This window comes from Protopterus annectens, chromosome 10.part0 (assembly GCF_019279795.1).
Source record: "Protopterus annectens isolate FY-2018-M chromosome 10.part0, PAN1.0, whole genome shotgun sequence".
Classification (NCBI taxonomy): Eukaryota; Metazoa; Chordata; order Ceratodontiformes; family Protopteridae; genus Protopterus; species Protopterus annectens.
In genome coordinates this window covers 1,626,335,535-1,626,353,594 of record NC_056744.1, presented here as the reverse complement: position 1 = coordinate 1,626,353,594, position 18,060 = coordinate 1,626,335,535, and the positions used below count along the sequence as shown (strand labels likewise).

Below are 18,060 nucleotides of genomic sequence, written 5' to 3'. Positions count from 1 at the left end.
AAGCCAGACCACATAGGTGCAAAACTGCCGGCCATGCTACCTTTAAACTAGTCGCCAGTCCGTCGGTACTCAGTGAGGCGCTTTTGCAGCCCCTGATACCCGCTTCTACAGATTCGCAGGCCTCTACTGAGACCCATTCAGAATCTGGTATGCCACGTGATGCTTCTTCGACTATGGAACATGTGGATGTCTCTACCTTGGATGGGTCTGGAGCCGATGTAGGCACCGGCTTCTGAGGGTGTATTCAGGCCTATCGATTTTCATATTAAACTTACAACTTCATTTCAAGCCAAAAATACTGAATTTCTCAGGCCTAAAGTTCACACTACGCCTAGGAAACAGACGACCAAAGCGCATTCTCAGGCCCACAGGCCTCAAAGACAATTGATTAGAATGGCTGAAAACCTCATTACCTTAATTAGGGGAAGCCAGCCTTCCCCCTCAGAGACCTAGAACTGATTTTCCTTCTGATTCTTCTGATCAGGAATCTGATATCTCTGCTCCTTCTGACTACCAGGACATACCCTTATCTACCTATGAGGATTCTGATGCAGAAGATTCCATTCCCTCTGCTTCCCCTCCAGAAGATTTTTCTTTTGGTGAAACCCTGCATACCCTTAGGGAGCATTTCCGCTGGGAAAGCCAGGACTACTCTCGGTCCAAAAAGAGAGACTGGGAATTTTTAAACCTGCCTCAGCACAGGCCTCTAGCTATCCCTCCTGTTCTGGAGATTGTAAATGTTTTCTTGGAATCCAGCCTTACCCTGGATACTTTGCCTCCAGCTCCCAGGAAACCTGATAGGTATTATAGAGTACCTGACTCTCTCAAATTCCTTTTCAAGAATCCTACTGCAGATCCAGAGGCCATTTCCCAAGGACTAAAAGGCATTAAGGCTACTACTGCCAAGAATCCTACCCCTTCTGACAGGGATTCTAGGGCTTTAGACAGATGGGGTAAGGAGGTATACACCTCTGCTACTCTGGCCATTAGGGCTTTAAATTGCCAGTTTCATATGTTAAAGTATCAACAGCATGTTATAGGGCTAATTAAACAGAAAATTATGTTGATTCCTGACTGTGCAGAAGACAAAGATTTACAAGAGTTAATGCATTCTGCTGATCAAGTTGGTAAACATACTTTCCAGTATGGTTTTGATGCTTTAGAAGCATCTTGTAGGGCTGCTGTCACTGGATCTGTTCTTAGAAGGCATGCTTGGCTTAAGAAACAAAACTTGCCAGATAATGTCAAAGCAAAATTACTGGATGCACCCTTAAACCAAGAGTGCTTATTTGGCAATAAAGCAGAATTTGTTCTCAAAAGGATGGAGGAGAAAGCTAAATCTATGCAAACTGTTAAAGATTTCTTACAAGTACAACCACCTAGATTCAATAGGCATTGGCCTTCAAAGAACTGGTCCTTTTCAGCCCCTTCCAGGCCTTTTCAGTCCAGACCCAGGGGCAGCAGACCCCCAAGACTTCAGTCTCAGGTTATGCACAGATCTAAGCAGTGGGGTGCTTCCGCATCCAAAACAGGGAGTAGTAAGCCAGCCCCTGTGGTAAACTTGCACAATGACTTATCCTTAACTCCCCCAAACCTTGCTCAAGTACTTGCACCTTTAGGAGGAAAACTCGCCCTGCATGCAAAAAACTGGGAATACATTACCCAAGACAAATGGGTTTTAAACATTGTTTCCCCTAGGATACAGATTCCATTTCCACTCACTCCCAACCCTAAGTGGATGGCCAAACCTCCCCCCAAACCAGTGGGTGGAGGCCCAAAAGCAAGTACTTTCTCTCCTCAGCATCAAGGCTATTCAACCTGTCCCAGCAGAATAAAGGGGACAATGCTTTTATTCAAGACTGTTTCTGGTTCCCAGAAAAGAAAACTCTTGGCTTCCTATCCTGGATTTATCTATTCTCAACACCTTTCTGGTGGTTCCAAAATTCAAAATACTAACTCTCCGACATCTGCTTCCTATGCTAGCCAAGAATGCCTGGCTGACAACCCCAGACTTAAAAGATGCTTACCTGCACATCCCCATAAGGGAATCTTGCAGGAAATACCTTCGCTTCAGGGCAGGCTGTATGCAGAAGTTCTTTGTGTTTCACTGTTGCAGTCATCACATTTGGGTTATCTGCTTGCAGTAGCCCTCAGTCGGCCTGATTATCAAAGTCTTGGGTCCTGCGTCGGTTGACGTCTCATCTTCTGTGACGTCAGGTAGTCAGGGGTATAAAGCATGCAGCCCGACGCCATTACATCAGTCTTTCTTGCCTTGCAGTGGCCAAAGTAGAAGCAGTTTGCAAGTGTTGGTCAGCCGACTCCTGAAATTTTTGTTTTCGAGTTTCAGAACCGAAGTCTTCAACTAAAGCTAAGTACCCTGTTGGGGGAAACTTTTTCTTGCTCTAAATCGATGTCAGTAAAAGTCAATAATTGTATTTCTTGTGGAAAGCAAATACCTCATAAAGATTTCCATTCATACTGTATTCCTTGCCTAGGCCCTGACCACGACGTACCTCGCTGTAGGTTTTGTGCCATATTTAAGCAACAAACTATTCGTCTGTTTATTTACGCTTCTAAATATTTTGGTGCTCAGTTTAATTATCCAGATATGTCTTCGGTAAGCCATCCGACTACCGACATTCCGAAAAAACGCAAAGATAAAGACAGAGACAGGCCGCCTAGGTCCAAAGCTGCCGACGACGCTTGTCCTAAGCCAGTCGCCAGTACTCAGTGAGGCGCTTTCTCAGCCCCTGATACTTCATATTCGCAGGCCTCTACTGAGACCCATTCAGAGTCCAGTATGCCGCGAGGTGCTTCAACCGTGGAACCTGCGGATGTCTCTACCTTGGATGGGTCCGGAACTGCTGTGCAGGCACCGGCTTCTGAGGGTGTATTTAGGCCTATTGACTTGCATATTAAACCAACGCCATCTTCTTCTTCAAGGTCTAAATCTTGAACCATTACTAGAAAACTGACACTCAGACCGCATGGTCAGGCCTAAAAAACAAATGACTGTGGAAAAGCCTCTGAAAGTGGCTGAAGACTTTATTACTTTAATCAGGTGAAGCCAGTTTTCCCCCTCTAAGAGACCTAGGACTGAATTTGCTTATACTACTTCTGACCAGGATTCTGAAATTTCTGTTTCCTCTGATGACCAGGATTTACCTTTATCTACCTATGAGGATACTGATGCAGAGGGCTCTATTCCCTCTGCTTCCCCTTCAGAAGATTTCTCTTTTGGTGAAACCTCGCATACTCTTCGGGAGCATTTTCATTGGGAAAGCCAGGATTTCTCTGATTCTAAAAAGAGGCTTAGGGATTTCTTACTCCTGCCCCAGCACAGGCCTTTAGCTATCCCTCCTGTACTGGACATTATGGATGATGCCTTTTTGGAATCTAGCTTGGTCCCTGATTCTTTACCTCCTGCTCCCGGAAAACCTGATAGATATTAAAGGGTTCCTGACTCTCACAAGTTTATTTTTAAAAATCCCACTGCGGATCCTGAAACCATTTTCAGGGACCCAAGGTCATTAGGGCTACTACTGCCTAAAATCCTGGAGTCTCTAATAGAGATTCCAGGGCACTGGATAGATGGGGTAAGAAGGTATACACTTCTGCAACTTTGGCCATTAGGGCCTTAAACTGCCAGTTTCATATGTTAAAGTATCAGCAGCATATTATTGGACTGCTTAAACAGAAAATTATGTTGATTCCTGATTGTGCTGAAAATAAGGATTTACAGGATTTAATGCATTCTGCTGAACAAGTTGGAAAACATACTTTGCAGTGTGGTTTTGACTCACTAGAGGCATCTTGCAGGGCTGCTGTCACTGGGTCTGTACTTAGAAGGCATGCTTGGCTTAAGGAGCAATCCTTGACAGATCATGTTAAAGCTAAATTACCGGATGGCCCCCTTAAATCAGGACTGCCTGTTTGGCAATAAAGCAGAAGTTGTTCTTAAAAAGATGGAGGAAAAAGCTAAATCTATGCAAACTGTTAAAGATCTCCTGTAAGTACAGCCTCCAAGAGTTAGTAGGCATTGGCCCTCTAAGAAGTGGTCCTTTCCTGCCTCTTCCAAGCCTTCAGTCCAAACCCAGATCCAGTAGAACACCCAGGCTTCAGTCCCAGGGTACGAACAGGACTAAGCAGTGGGGGGCTCCCACTTCCAAATCAGGGAGTAGTAAGACTCCCCCCTATGGTAAACTGTCTCAATGACTTAACTTTAAAACTTCCAAGCACTTCTCAGCTGACTGCTCCTTTAGGGGAAAAGATTGCTCTGCAGGTAAAAAACTGGGAACTCATTACCAAGGACAAATGGGTTTTAAATATAGTTTCCCAAGGATACAGATTTCAATTCCATACATTACCAACCTCAAACGGTTGGCCAGATCTACCCCCAAATCACTGGGCAGAGGCTTAAAAGCAAGTACTCTCTTTTAAGCATAAAGGTTATTCAAACTGTACTAGAAGAGGAAAAGGGACAAGGTTTTTACTCAAGACTCTTTCTGGTACCCAGAAAAGACAATTCATGGCATCATATCCTGGACATATCTACTTTAAACACCTTTTTGGTGATTCCAAAATTCAAGATGCTAACTCTTCACCAGTTGCTTTCTATGCTAGGCAAAGATGCCTGGTTGGTAACACTAGATTTAAAGGAAGCCTACCTGCATATCCCAATCAGGGAATCTTGCAGAAGATACCTACGCTTCAAAGCAGGCTACTTACACTATCAGTTCTCTACACTGCCCTTTGGCTTATCTGCTGTGGCCAGAGTATTCACAAAGTGCCTTCCTCCAGTCATTGCATTTTGCAGGCAAAGAAATATTCAAATATACCCATGCCTGTACGATTGTTGTCTAATTCAGGCAGAAAGCCAGGACATACTTTTGAATCATTTGGCATTTGTACAAAAGGTGCTCAACTTGTCTGGGGTACACCATAAACGAAAAGAAATCACATCTGGTACCCTGTCAACAAATTACATTCCTGGGAGCAAGTTTGAATACAACTTCCCAGATGGCTTTCCTCATGCCAGAGAAACAAATTCATTTGACAACTTACTTCAAACTAATGGCCACAAAAACCCTGCTATCTGCAAGGGAAATACTGCAAGCCTTTGGGTTCATGGCCTCCTGCATTCTACTAATTCCATGTGCAACTGCTTATGAGGAAACTACAATTGTATGTAAAAAGCCTATGGTGTCAACATTCTCAGGATCTAGAAGCAATGATTCCTATCATACCTTGCCTGCGGTTAGAGTTCCTTTGGTGGGCAGAGGCTTGCCACCAAAACAAGTGACTGCCATTCACTCTATCCCCTGCTGCCCAAACCCTAACAACAGATGCATCAAACTTTGCATGAGGGACTCACCTGGCAGGGAAGTGCATTCAGGGCAAATGGAACCCAAGTCAAATGCACCTGGGTATCAATCAAAAAGAAATGTTAGCTGTACAGAATGCTCTGACGGCCTTCAAGGACCACATTCTTCCAGGACAATTAGTGGTAAAGATGGACAACACCACTGTTATGTGGTACATAAACAAGCAGAGGGGCACCCATTCTTACCCCCCTCTGCAGACTAGCCATGGCTCTGTGGAACACAACCTTGAGCTACCAAGTGCACCTACAGGCTCAATTCCTGCCAGGAAAACTAAATGTATTGGCAGACGAACTAAGCAGAAATCTCATGGACCCACATGACAAACAAATGGGGGAGCCCAGATATAGAGCTGTTTGCCTCCCCCCACAACTACCAATTGGACAAATTCTGCACAAGGACTCCCCATAAACAAGCTTGGAAAGTGGATGCTCTGTCCTTCAGCTGGGAAAAACCTATCAGTTTATGCCTTTCCTCCTCTGCCTCTCCTACCCAAGGTACTACTAAAGGTCAAACAGGACAAACCAAGGACGATACCGATTGCACCAGACTGGCCACGCCAACACTGGTACCCCCTCTTGGGCAGTTTGTCACTGTTGGCTCCATGGCACCTGCCTCAGACCCCTACCCTGTTGTCACAACAGGAGAACCAGATTCTGCATCCTCAGCTTCAAGCCCTTAACCTGGCAGCCTGGCTAATTACCTAATCTCTATGCTACCATCCCTCAGTATCCCTCAGTAAACAAGTGTTGGATGTCATTATGGAGGCAAGGAGGCCTAGTACTAGAAAATCTTATGCCGAAAAATGGAAAAGATTCTGTGCCTGGAACCAGTCTCAAGGGATGAGCACAGTAGCGCCCAATTTACCTCAGATTTTACAGTACTTAACTGAGATGCTTCACAATAGCCGGTCTTTTTCCTCCATTAAAATCCACGCCTCAGCCATTTCAGCTCATTATAACACAGAACCACCCCTCTTTTCTCACCCACTGCTCAAGCAGTTTTTCCGAGGGACCAAAAATTTGAAACCACCCAGGAGAGCCCCAACTCCAGCCTGGGACCTCAACTTTGTATTGGGAAAACTCACTCTTCCTCCTTTTGAGCCAGCTGCAAGTGCAGATTTAAAATTCCTTTCTTGGAAAACAGCCTTTCTTTTAGCAATTACTTCAGCAAGAAGGTTATCTGAATTACAGGCCCTTATGGCAGTGGAGCCTTTCATCATCTTTCATGCGGACAGGGTTTCCCTCAGGACCAATCCCTCCTTCATGCCCAAGGTGGTATCTACTGTGGCTCTTAATCAATCCATTCATTTGCCTACCTTCTTTTCTAATCCACAGAACAAAGGGGAACGGGTACTGCACTCCTTAGATGTGCACAGACAACTTAGATTTTACTTGGACAGTACTAAACCTCAAAGGAAATCTGAACAACTGCTAGTGGAATTTGCTGCAGGGGCAGAGGAAAAGGCTATTTTAAAGCAAATCATTTCTAAGTGGATAGGCCATTGCATTCATTTCTGCTATAAGCACCATGGAAAACCTATCCCATAGGACATTAGACCCCATTCAACCACGGCTGCATCTACCTCTACAGCCTTTCTCAGAGGTGTACCTACCAGGGACATCCTAGAAGCTGCTACCTGGAGTTCTGTACATACTTTCACCAAGAATTACCATTTACCAATTGTCTCTAAATCCAGAGCTGGCTTTGCCACTGCAGTCTTGTAGGGCCTTATAAATGGTCCAAATACTATCTAATTGCCTCCTCCCATCCTTAGCTTTGGGAATCTACCCAAATGTGTGATGACTGCAACAGTGAAACACGAAGAGCATAGTACAGTTCTGTACACTTACCATAAATGTATATGTTCGAGTGTATTCACTGTTGCAGTCCTGGTTACCCTCCCTCCAGCCCCCTGACGTCTTTTGGCTATACCTTTACTCTCCTTTACTATGCTTAAAAGCTTATGTGAGAGTGTTCAATCTCGCCGTTTGTTCATACACACGGGTTCGGAGCCGATCCTCGGCTCTGAGTCGGCCGCATCGCAAAGCTCTGCATCTCAGAGAAGCTCGAGACCAGACTATATCCCATAATTCTCCCTGCCATTACTCAGATCTAGTTTGCCGCTGCAACAGATCAGATCGAGGAGAGCTCGGACCAGAGGAGAATTTGATAACTTTTTGCTTTTTTCAGATAAGCTGCTACTTTTTTTGTAAAAATAAGTTTCTAAGAGTTAGTATAGTATAGAAGTGTGTGTGTGTGTGTGTGTGTGTTATTATTATTATAATATTGCTCAATATTATTCTTAAGGCACCTTTTGTGGCCTACTTTTTTTCTCTTGGTGTGGCCTTTTTTTGAGTGTTCTTTTACATATATAGAAGTTAGTTAATTAGTTTTTGATAGTCTTTTTCTTGTTATTAAACCTAGATGTTCATCGTGCATACAGCTGCAGTCATAACAGATGGGTTATCCTGCCGTCAGGCGGGTCCTCGGTCGGCCGAATTCGAAAGTCCAGGTCCGGCGTCGGTTGTCGTCGCTTCTTCCCCGACGTCAGTGCGGCAGGGGTATAAAAGAGGCAGCCGACGCCATTTTCTTCAGTCTTTCTTGCCGTGCGGTGCCCGAAGCAGAAGCAGTTCGCAAGTGCCGGTCGGCCAGCTCCTGAGATTTACGAAAGTATTTCAGCCGAAGTCTTCTTGAAAGCTAAGTACCCCGTTGGGGAAACTTTTCTTGCCTCAGACCGATGTCAGACAAAGTTAATAATTGCATTTCATGTGGGAAGCAAATACCGCATAAGGATTTCCACTCTTTCTGTATACCTTGCTTAGGCCCAGACCACGACGTCTTGGCCTGCCGTTTTTGTGCTAGATTCAACCAGCGCACTAATAAGCGTCGGGCGGAGTTCGCCCTTCACTTTTTTGGCAAAAAATTTAATTATATTATGTCGTCGGATACTCCGACTCCAGTTTTGAGCAAAAAACCGCAAAGATAAGGACCGACATACGAGGTCCGCACCTCCGACTGAAACCACGCTAAGGCCGGCTACCGGTTCTCCGGTACTCAGCGAGGTGCCTACGCAGCCCCTGAGTGCCGATGACAATGCATTACCGGTGTCTTCAGTACCTGAGGTCGCAGGCTCCTCGGCCCCCATTCCTACTAGAGATACCGACGCCACTCCTAGCGGGGAAACTCAGAATTTAGACAGGCCTGCCATTTCTCAAGGGGTCTTCAGGCCTTCCTCCTCCTGTATTAAAGCCTTCACTAAATCTAAAGCAGCCATGAAAACCAAAAAACAGGTTCCTCAGAACCCCTCTCAAGGCACCATGCCTAAAAAACAGATGCTTAAAATGGCTGAGGATTTGATTACTCTTATCAAGGGTTCTCAACCCCCCTCTGACAAAAGGCCCAGATTAGAGGAACACTACCCTTCCTCAGATCAAGCTTCTATTACCTCAGAACTATCTGAGGACCAGGATTATGCCTATTCTCCATTCGAAGACTCTGATGCAGAGGAGTCTATTCCCTCGGTCTCCCCCCCTGAGGACTTCTCTTTTGGGGAAACCCTGCATACATTGAGGGAACACTTTCACTGGGAAGGCCAAGATTACTCAGATTCCAAGAAAAGGCTCAGGGAATTTCTTCTGCTCCCCCAGCATAGGCCTCTGGCTATCCCTCCTGTTTTAGATATATTGGATGATGTGTACACAGAAGCCAGCCTTAATCCAGATTCTTTGCCTCCAGCTCCTGTTAAACCAGACAGGTATTACCGGGTTCCTGATTCTCACGAGTTCCTATATAAAAGCCATACCGCTGACCCAGAAACAATTTCACAGGGTCCCAAGGGAATTAAGGCCTCTACTGCTAAAAACCCATTACCTTCAGAGAGAGATTCCGAAGCTTTAGAAAGGTGGGGGAAAAAGGTGTACACCTCGGCCACTTTAACCATGAGGGCATTAAACTGTCAGTTCCATATGTTAAAGTATCAACAGTTTTTGATATCTCTGCTGAAAAGCAAGATGACAACCAGAACAACCAGATTTAAAAGAGTTGCAGGATTTGTTGCATGGTGCACAGCAAGTGGGTAAACATACCTTGCAGTGTGGTTTTGATGCTTTAGAGGCCTCATGTAGAGCTGCTGTTACGGGGTCTGTTATACGTAGGCATGCTTGGCTCAAAGAGCAAACCTTACCAGATCATGTCAAAGCTAAATTATTAGATGCACCTCTTCAAAAAGATGTATTGTTTGGTGTTAAAGCTGTGGAGGTGCTAAAGAAAATGGAGGAAAAAGCGAAATCAATGCAAACAGTGAAAGATTTCCTGCAGGTACAGCCTCCACGTTTCAGCAGAAACTGGCCTTCAAAAAATTGGTCCTTTCCAGCAACGGACAGACCTCAAAGGGTCAGATACAGGCGTCCAAGGGGTAGAGGGCAACCTCAAGGATCTTTCAGAGCCAGACAGTGGCAAGCACCAACCCCAAGAGGTGGAGAAGATAGATCACAGTCTTTTAGAAAACAGACACAATGACCTCCCCCTACACCTGCCAAGCAAAGCTTTAATGGCAGCACCTTTGGGCGGAAAACTGACATTATTCTCAAAAAATTGGCATATTGTTACAAAAGACAAATGGATTCTGGACATTATAGACAGAGGCTACAGGTTCCACTTTCACACCCTTCCAAAAATGAGAGGCATGCCAAACCTGCCACACAATCAAAGGGCAGTGGCAGAAAAACAAATTTCAGCTCTCATGGACATAAAAGCAATTCAAGAGGTACCTGCAAAAGAACAAGGTCAAGGGTTTTATTCCAGACTATTCCTGGTACCAAGGAAAGACAAAGATTGGAGACCTATCTTAGACCTATCCATCCTAAATACATATCTACAGGTGTCAAAATTCAAGATGCTCACATTACAGCAGCTTCTTCCCATGCTGGGCAAGGAGTCTTGGCTGGTAACATTGGACCTCAAGGAGGCATACCTGCATGTCCCTATCAGACAAGATTGCAGAAGATACCTCAGATTTCTTGCAGGTTCAACCCATTACCAATTCTCTGCATTGCCCTTTGGCTTATCTACTGCGCCCAGAGTGTTTACGAAATGCCTGGCATCAGTAATCGCTTTCTGCAGACTACAAGGGATACATATATATCCCTATTTGGACGACTGCCTGATCCAAGCGGACAGCGAACACATTCTTCTGAAACATCTGGCTTATATAGTAATGTTACTGAACTCTCTGGGATACACAGTCAACAAAAAGAAATCAAAATTAATACCCTCTCAACAAATAATTTTCCTGGGTGCCAGCTTGGATACAACCACCCAGATGGCCTACCTCACGCCAGACAAGCAAGGGCAACTGTCTCAATACTTCAGAAAAATGGCAACTTACACCACGCTAACTGCAAGGAAAGTCCTGCAGGCTCTGGGATTCATGGCATCTTGCATCCTACTAATCCCATGTGCAAAGCTGCATATGAGGAAACTTCAATGGTACCTAAAAAACTTATGGTCTCAACACAGCCACAGCTTGGAAGCAATTATACCACTCATTCCATGCCTTCAAAAGGAATTTATGTGGTGGGCTCAAGCTTGCCAAAGAAACACAGGTCTTCCTTTCTGTGTACCTCAAGCAACTCAAATCATCACAACAGACGCCTCAGATTATGCCTGGGGAGCACACATGACAGATCAGTGTATTCAGGGAAAATGGACCCAAAAAGAGAAGCACCTCCACATCAACCAAAAGGAAATGCTAGCCGTGCAAAAGGCTATTATGACCTTCAAAGACCTACTGCATCCAGGCCAGCTATTGATAAGGACAGACAACACCACAGTGATATGGTACATAAACAAACAGGGGGGAACTCATTTATACCCCCTGTGCAGGCAAGCCATGACCCTATGGAACACAGCACTGGAATTGCAAATTCAACTACTGGTACAATTCCTGCCAGGGAAGGAAAACAAACTGGCAGACAACCTAAGCAGAAATATGACAGATCCACACGAATGGAAGTTGCATCCTCAAGTTTTCACAAGGATAACTCATGCATGGGGACAGCCAGACATAGATCTCTTTGCTACCCACAGAAATTGCCAGTTGAAATAATTTTGTTCAAGGACCTATCATCCACAGGCCTGGAAAGTGGACGCACTTTCCTTCAATTGGGCAACACTGACAGTCTGTGCCTTCCCGCCTCTTCCTCTGCTGCCCAAAGTTCTATTAAAAGCCAGAGCAGAGAGGCCAAAAATGATTCTCATTGCTCCAGACTGGCCAAGACAACACTGGTATCTGCTCCTGAAGAGCCTGACACATTCCCCACCATGGACCCTACCTCTAGTCCCTCTTCTGTTGTCCCAGCACAACTACAAAACTCTTCACAGCCATCTCAAAACCCTAAATCTAGCTGCATGGAGAATTCCTTGATTTCCCAACAGTTTCTCCTCTCCAAGGAGGTGCAGGACGTCATCTTGGAGGCCAGAAGACCTTCTACTAGAAAGGTCTACTCCGCCAAATGGAAACGATTTTGTGCCTGGAATGAAGAAAAGGGACAGAATCCTTGGGTAATAAATATACCTCAAATTTTACAGTACCTAGCTGAGATGTTCAACAATGGACTTTCCTTCTCCTCCATCAAGATCCATGCTTCAGCCATTTCTGCACAATACAACACAGATCCTCCTTTATTCTCGCATCCTCTCTTAAGGCAGTTCCTCAGAGGGGCAAAGAATATAAAACCCCCCAAGGAAACCACCAGTCCCTGCTTGAGACCTCAACTTCGTATTGGAAAAGCTGACCCTTCCTCCCTTCGAGCCAGCTTCTTCAACAGAGTTACAGTACTTGTCATGGAAAACAGCCTTTCTTTTGGCTATCACCTCAGCACGCAGGGTTTCGGAGCTACAGGCCCTCATGGCTATGCAGCCATTCATCATTTTCCATCAGGACAGAGTTTCCTTATGAACCAACCCTACCTTTATGCCAAAGGTAGTATCCAGTGTAGCTTTGAATCAGACTATCTACTTTACCTACCTTTTATCCTAATCCACAAAACAAAGGAGAAAAACTACTACATTCCTTGGACATTCACAGGCAACTTCGTTACTATTTGGACAGAACAAAGCCATTCAGGAAATCTGAGCAACTCTTTGTGTCATATGCTGCAGGTGCTCAAGGAAAGGCTATTTCCAAACAGACAATTTCAAAATGGATAGCCCACTGCATACGCTTTTGTTACTCATTTCATGGAAAAACTGTGCCTGCATGCATCAGATCCCACTTCACCCGAGCCACAGCTACCTCTGCAGCCTTCCTCAGGGGGGTCCCTACCAAGGACATTTTGGAAGCAGCCACCTGGAGTTCAGTGCACACTTTCTCCAAGCACTATCACCTCCCACTATACTCAAAATCTAGAGCGGGCTTTGCCACAGCAGTCCTGCAGGGCATCCTAGTTCCTCCTAGTTCCACTTAGTGCCTACCACCCTTACTTAGCTTTGGGATTCTACCCATCTGTTATGACTGCAGCTGTATGCACGATGAACATAGTACAGTTTTGTACCTACCATAAATGTAGATGTTCGAGTGCTCATACAGCTGCAGTCCAGGTTTCCCTCCCTCCATCCCCTCTTAGGACAAGCCTTATGACAAACACTTTTCATATAACCTTTTTGGGGTATTCTTTTATGGTGTATTTGCTTGCAACTACTGTTTTTGATTTATCAACATTGCATCTTTGCATAACATTATTTTTGCCTTCCTTCTGGGGGCACCCAACATCTGGGGCAAGAAAAACTGAAGAAAATGGCGTTGGCTGCCTCTTTTATACCCCTGCCGCACTGACGTCAGGGAAGAAGCGACGACAACCGACGCCGGACCTAGACTTTGGAATTCGGCCAACCGAGGACCCGCCTGATGGCTCTCCTCGGTTCCGGGACCGAGAGTCGTACCGACTTTTCGGTACCGACTCTCCCTCTCAGGGCCTCGGCGCAGATTGACTCAGCTCCGTCCTCGGGGTCGGAGCCCACGACCCCCGTGTCTGGGATGCTCCCATGTTCTTCAGAACTGGGAGAGTCCACGGCCCACGGTTCAGGGGCTTTTGACCTTATGAGGAAGGTATTGTCTGCACAGACAACCACTTCATCAGAGGTGTCTTCTCCTTCCCCTAAAGGGCCGCTTTCTGTTTCTGCCCCCATGACCCATCCAAAGCATAGAGCCCCATTGCCTCAGCCACCCCCAGAGGGTTCCCCCTGTTCCTTGGAGGCCTCACCGGAAGCCCCCTCTGATGAGGTCCCGAGGAAAAGGTTGTGCAAGAGGAGGCACATAGATTCCCCGCAGGAATCTTAAATGTCTGACACCGACTTGGATGAGGCAGAGAGGTCCCCAAAATCACCCTCTGAGGATGTGTCATTTGCGGACATCCTGGAGATCTTGAAACAAAGGGGTGATTGGCAGTCCCTAGCCCCCACTGAGGACGAGTCGGTGCTGCTGAAGGCTTTTGGGGCTCAACTTTCTACGTCCTGGGTGACTCCGCCCTTCGATGAATTAATGGAATTGATTGCTCGAAGGGCGTGGGAGACACCTGACACAGTGGAACCAGTCCCTCAAAAACCAAGCAAATTTATCACCGCCCCCCAGGACAAGACTTATAGTTCCGGTCGACGCTATGGTGGTGGGTGGCGGCAGCCACGAAAAAGGAGATGTCTGAGTCTTCCTCATCTGTTCATCCTCCTAATAAGGATTCTAGGACTATGGACAGATACGGAAAGCACGTTTTTAGTTCGACTTTTTCCATGCGTTCGCTAAACTATTTGACACATTTCACACGTCTACAGAGGGATCTCATCAAGGAGCTGACAGATACCCTCCAGGGTAATACAGATGCTGCTGTTTCAGATAAGGTAACAGCACAACTCAACACCCTTACCTCCATAGCAAACACATCCATGAGGCTCATCTCGTATGCGGCCGAAGGATCGTGTAGAGCTGCAGCTTCAGCAATTGCTCTTCGAAGACAATCCTGGATGCGGCTGTGCTCCTCTGCGGAAGCCTTCAAGTCTTCCTTTGCCAATCCCCCCTTTGATGGTGCCACACTCTTCGGGCCCAAGGTGAAGGAGACTGACTCGGTGTGAGCAAGAGGGAAAGACCCTGTCTGCTGTCGGGGTCCGTTTTTACGCTCCAACTAGACCATACCCCAAAGGGCAATGAGGCGGGAAAATGTGGTTCCGTAAGACTCTGGGATCTTTCCAAGCCACACAGAGTGATGCCCCCTCCAGAGGCAGGGGGGGGTAGAAATTGAAGACGCCGCCCCGGCGGCATAGGGGGTCTGCATAACCAAGGCGACAGGGATACCATCCATGGGAAGACTTTCCAGCACTCCTGAACGGAGGCCCGGCTGTCCTGCTCTGGAGGCAGTCGGGGGTCGCTTGGCTTTATACCCACAGGCCTGGCTAAATATTACTTCGGATTCCTGGGTAAAAAGCATTATAACCAGAGGATACAAAATCCCCTTCATATCAACTCCACCTCAACAAAGAAGGTTTCCAGATGTGCCACCCCATCTGTGAAGCCCAGCAGCAATAGAAATTTCAAAGCTGCTCAAAAACAGAGTCATCCAACCAGTCCCGGCGGATCAAAGAGGATCCGGAACTTACTCAAGGTTCTTTTTAGTTCCAAAAAAGACAGGGGACTGGAGACCGATTTTAGATCTCAGCAATCTCAACACCTTCGTGAAGAAGGAAAAGTTCCGGATGGTCACGCTTCAATCGATCCTTCCATTTTTACAGAAGGACGATTGGATGTGCTCGATAGATCTCAAAGACGCGTACTACCACATCAAGATGGCCAGACCGTCCAGAGATCACCTGCGCTTCCAGCTGGGAGCCAGTCATTTTCAGTTTCGAGCTCTGCCCTTTGGACTCACCTCAGCCCCCAGGGTATTCACCAAATGCATGGCAGTAGTTGCGTCTCACTTGAGACGACAAGGATTCCAGGTGTTTCCCTATCTGGATGACTGGCTCCTCACCGCTACCACCGAGCGTCGCCTCATACAAGTCAGAGACTACACAGCCGACCTTTGTTACCACCTAGGGATTTCGATAAACTTCGAAAAGTTTTGCTTATCGCCCTCACAGCATATTTCATTCATCGGAGCAGACCTAGATACACGATTAACACTGCTAAAGCTCCCTCCAATAAGGGCGTCAACCCTCAAACAACAGGTTCTCGTTCTCCTACTACAGAGCAAGAAAGCCCCGGCCAAACTGGTGTTGAAAGTTTTGGGACTAATGGCAGCGTCCCTGATCGCAGTTCCTATGGGAAGATTACACATGAGGATCCTCCAATGGCTGCTTTTCGCGCAGTGGTCATTCCAGCACTTACCCCTAGCGCACGAGATTCTGATAAGACTCTTGCAGATGAGATATGGTGGGTGTACAGTCAGGATCTCACTATGGGTCGTCCGTTTGTTCTACCCAGTCCGACGGCCACAATAACCACGGACTCTTCTCTGATAGGGTGGGGGGGGTCTATTTCAGGGAAAAACAGTCCAAGGAAGAATGGTCCAACATGGAGTACAGCCTGCACATAAATGTTCTGGAGCTGAGGGCGGTGTTCCTGGCATTGCAACACTTCCAAGCCCTCTTACCACTACGAACGGTAGCAGTTCAGACGGACAACATGTCTGTGGTCTGGTACATAAATAAGCAAGGGGGAACCAGCTCTTACCCATTATGCAGAGAGGCCATGAGTATTTGGCAATGGACAGAGTCCACGGGTCGTTTTCTGATAGCAACGCACATCCCGGGGTCATCCAGCGCCATTGCGGACTGGTTGAGCAGAGCCATCCTGTTACATCACGAGTGGTCCCTCAATCCACAGATGGCAGAAAGGATCTTCCGTAGATGGGGCCAGCCTTGCTGCGATCTATTTGCTTCCCCGTTGAATGCAAAATGAAGAAGCTACTTTGCCCTTCTACCCCCTCCGGGGGATGTCCCCAGGGACGCACTGATACACGATTGGCCCCCGGGTCTCCTATATGCATTCCCACCTACTCCCTTGATTCCTAGATTTCTACAGAAAGCCAGGAACCTGGAAAGGACAATAATACTCATAGCCCCATTCTGGCCTCGGCAGATATGGTTCCCCTTTCTTCGAGCCCATCTAACAGAGGAACCGTGGATTCTGGACCCAGTACCAGATCTACTGACCCATTCGTCGGGAGTTCCTCACCCGTCTCTTCAGTCCCTCAAACTAGCAGTTTGGCTGCTCCGCTTCCCTGCCTAGCCAGGTCTGATCTACTTTCTCCGGCAGTTCAACACATTCTGGTTGCTTCTCATAAGGCTTCCACTACAAAACTCTACAGGAGTAAATGGAAACGCTTTGTATACTGGGCATCTAGCCAACACTTAGACCCCCTGGTAGCTCCTCTACATAAAGTATTGGAATTTTTATCTATCCTCTTTCACAAAGGAGCCTCTACTTCCACACTAAGAGTACAGTTGGTGGCCATATCGAACTTCCATATTGGTGAGGACGGTTCTCCCATTATGTCTCACAGACTTTGTAAGGCTTTTATGAAAGGAACTTCCATCTTCGGCCGCCCGTCAGGAAGCCTTTCTTTCCATGGAGCTTAAATTTGTTACTGTCACAACTCATGTTGCCACCCTTCGAACCTGCTTCGTCCTGCCTCCTAAAGTTCTTATCATGGAAGACACTTTTCCTCGTAGCTGTTACTTCAGCTCGAAGAGTTTCAGAGCTGCAAGCATTATCGGTCAGACCACCTTACTTGATTTTCCATCCAGATAGAGTCTCTTTACGTACAAATCCATCTTTCCTTCCAAAGGTATGTTCCGTCACAAATATTAACCAATCCATAGAACTCCCTACCTTCTTCAAGAACCATACTAACAAGTTGGAGTATATGCTGCACAAGTTGGATGTTCACAGGCAGTTAAGATTTTATTTGGATAGGACTAAAACTTACAGGAAGACAGATCAGCTCTTTGTCGCGTTTACAGACGATAAAAAGGGCATGGCAATTACAAAACGTACATTATCTAAATGGCTTGCTGATTGTATAGCCTTTGTATACTCTAAGTCAAATCAGTCCTTACCTACCAAACCTAAGGCCCATTCTACCAGATCCGTTTCGACTTCCTTGGCTCATGCAGCTCGCTTGCCTTTGAACACCATTTGTGCAGCAGCCACGTGGTCTAAGCCACATACTTTCATCACTCATTATAGAGTTGACAAAGCCTCCAAAGACAGGACATCTTTTGGTTCCACTGTGCTTAGGAACGTTCTTCCATGAGTCACTCGGGGTGATGGAGCTAGGGATGCTACCCATGTGTAAGAACAAACGGCGAGATTGAACACTCTCACATAAAGAAGTTATGTCCTTACCATAACGTTTCATGTGGAGTGTTCATCTTGCCTTTGTTCTTACATTCCCTCCCTCCCCCTCCCACGTGTTTTGGAAGAACGGGTAGGACTAGATTCTGATTGAAATGTCTTAACCCCTTCCGGGGTATATGGTCCTGTGTCTCATGGGGTATATGCTACTACCCTTAGTTATTTACTATGTTGAGAGAGTGTCTCTGGATGCCTGAGAGAGTGTGTAGTTCTTGCACCTGAGGTATTGGGTTATCGGTCTGGTTTGTTTGCAAACTAGATCTGAGTAATGGC

At 46.4% G+C, this 18,060-nt stretch overlaps 1 protein-coding gene across 1 annotated transcript in view; it reads left to right on the top strand.

The window, feature by feature from the left end:
• The window catches only part of TAOK2 (TAO kinase 2), a gene marked incomplete in the record, with an annotated part of 2,530,163 nt that overhangs the window by 2,476,886 nt on the left and 35,217 nt on the right, over window positions 1-18,060 (top strand).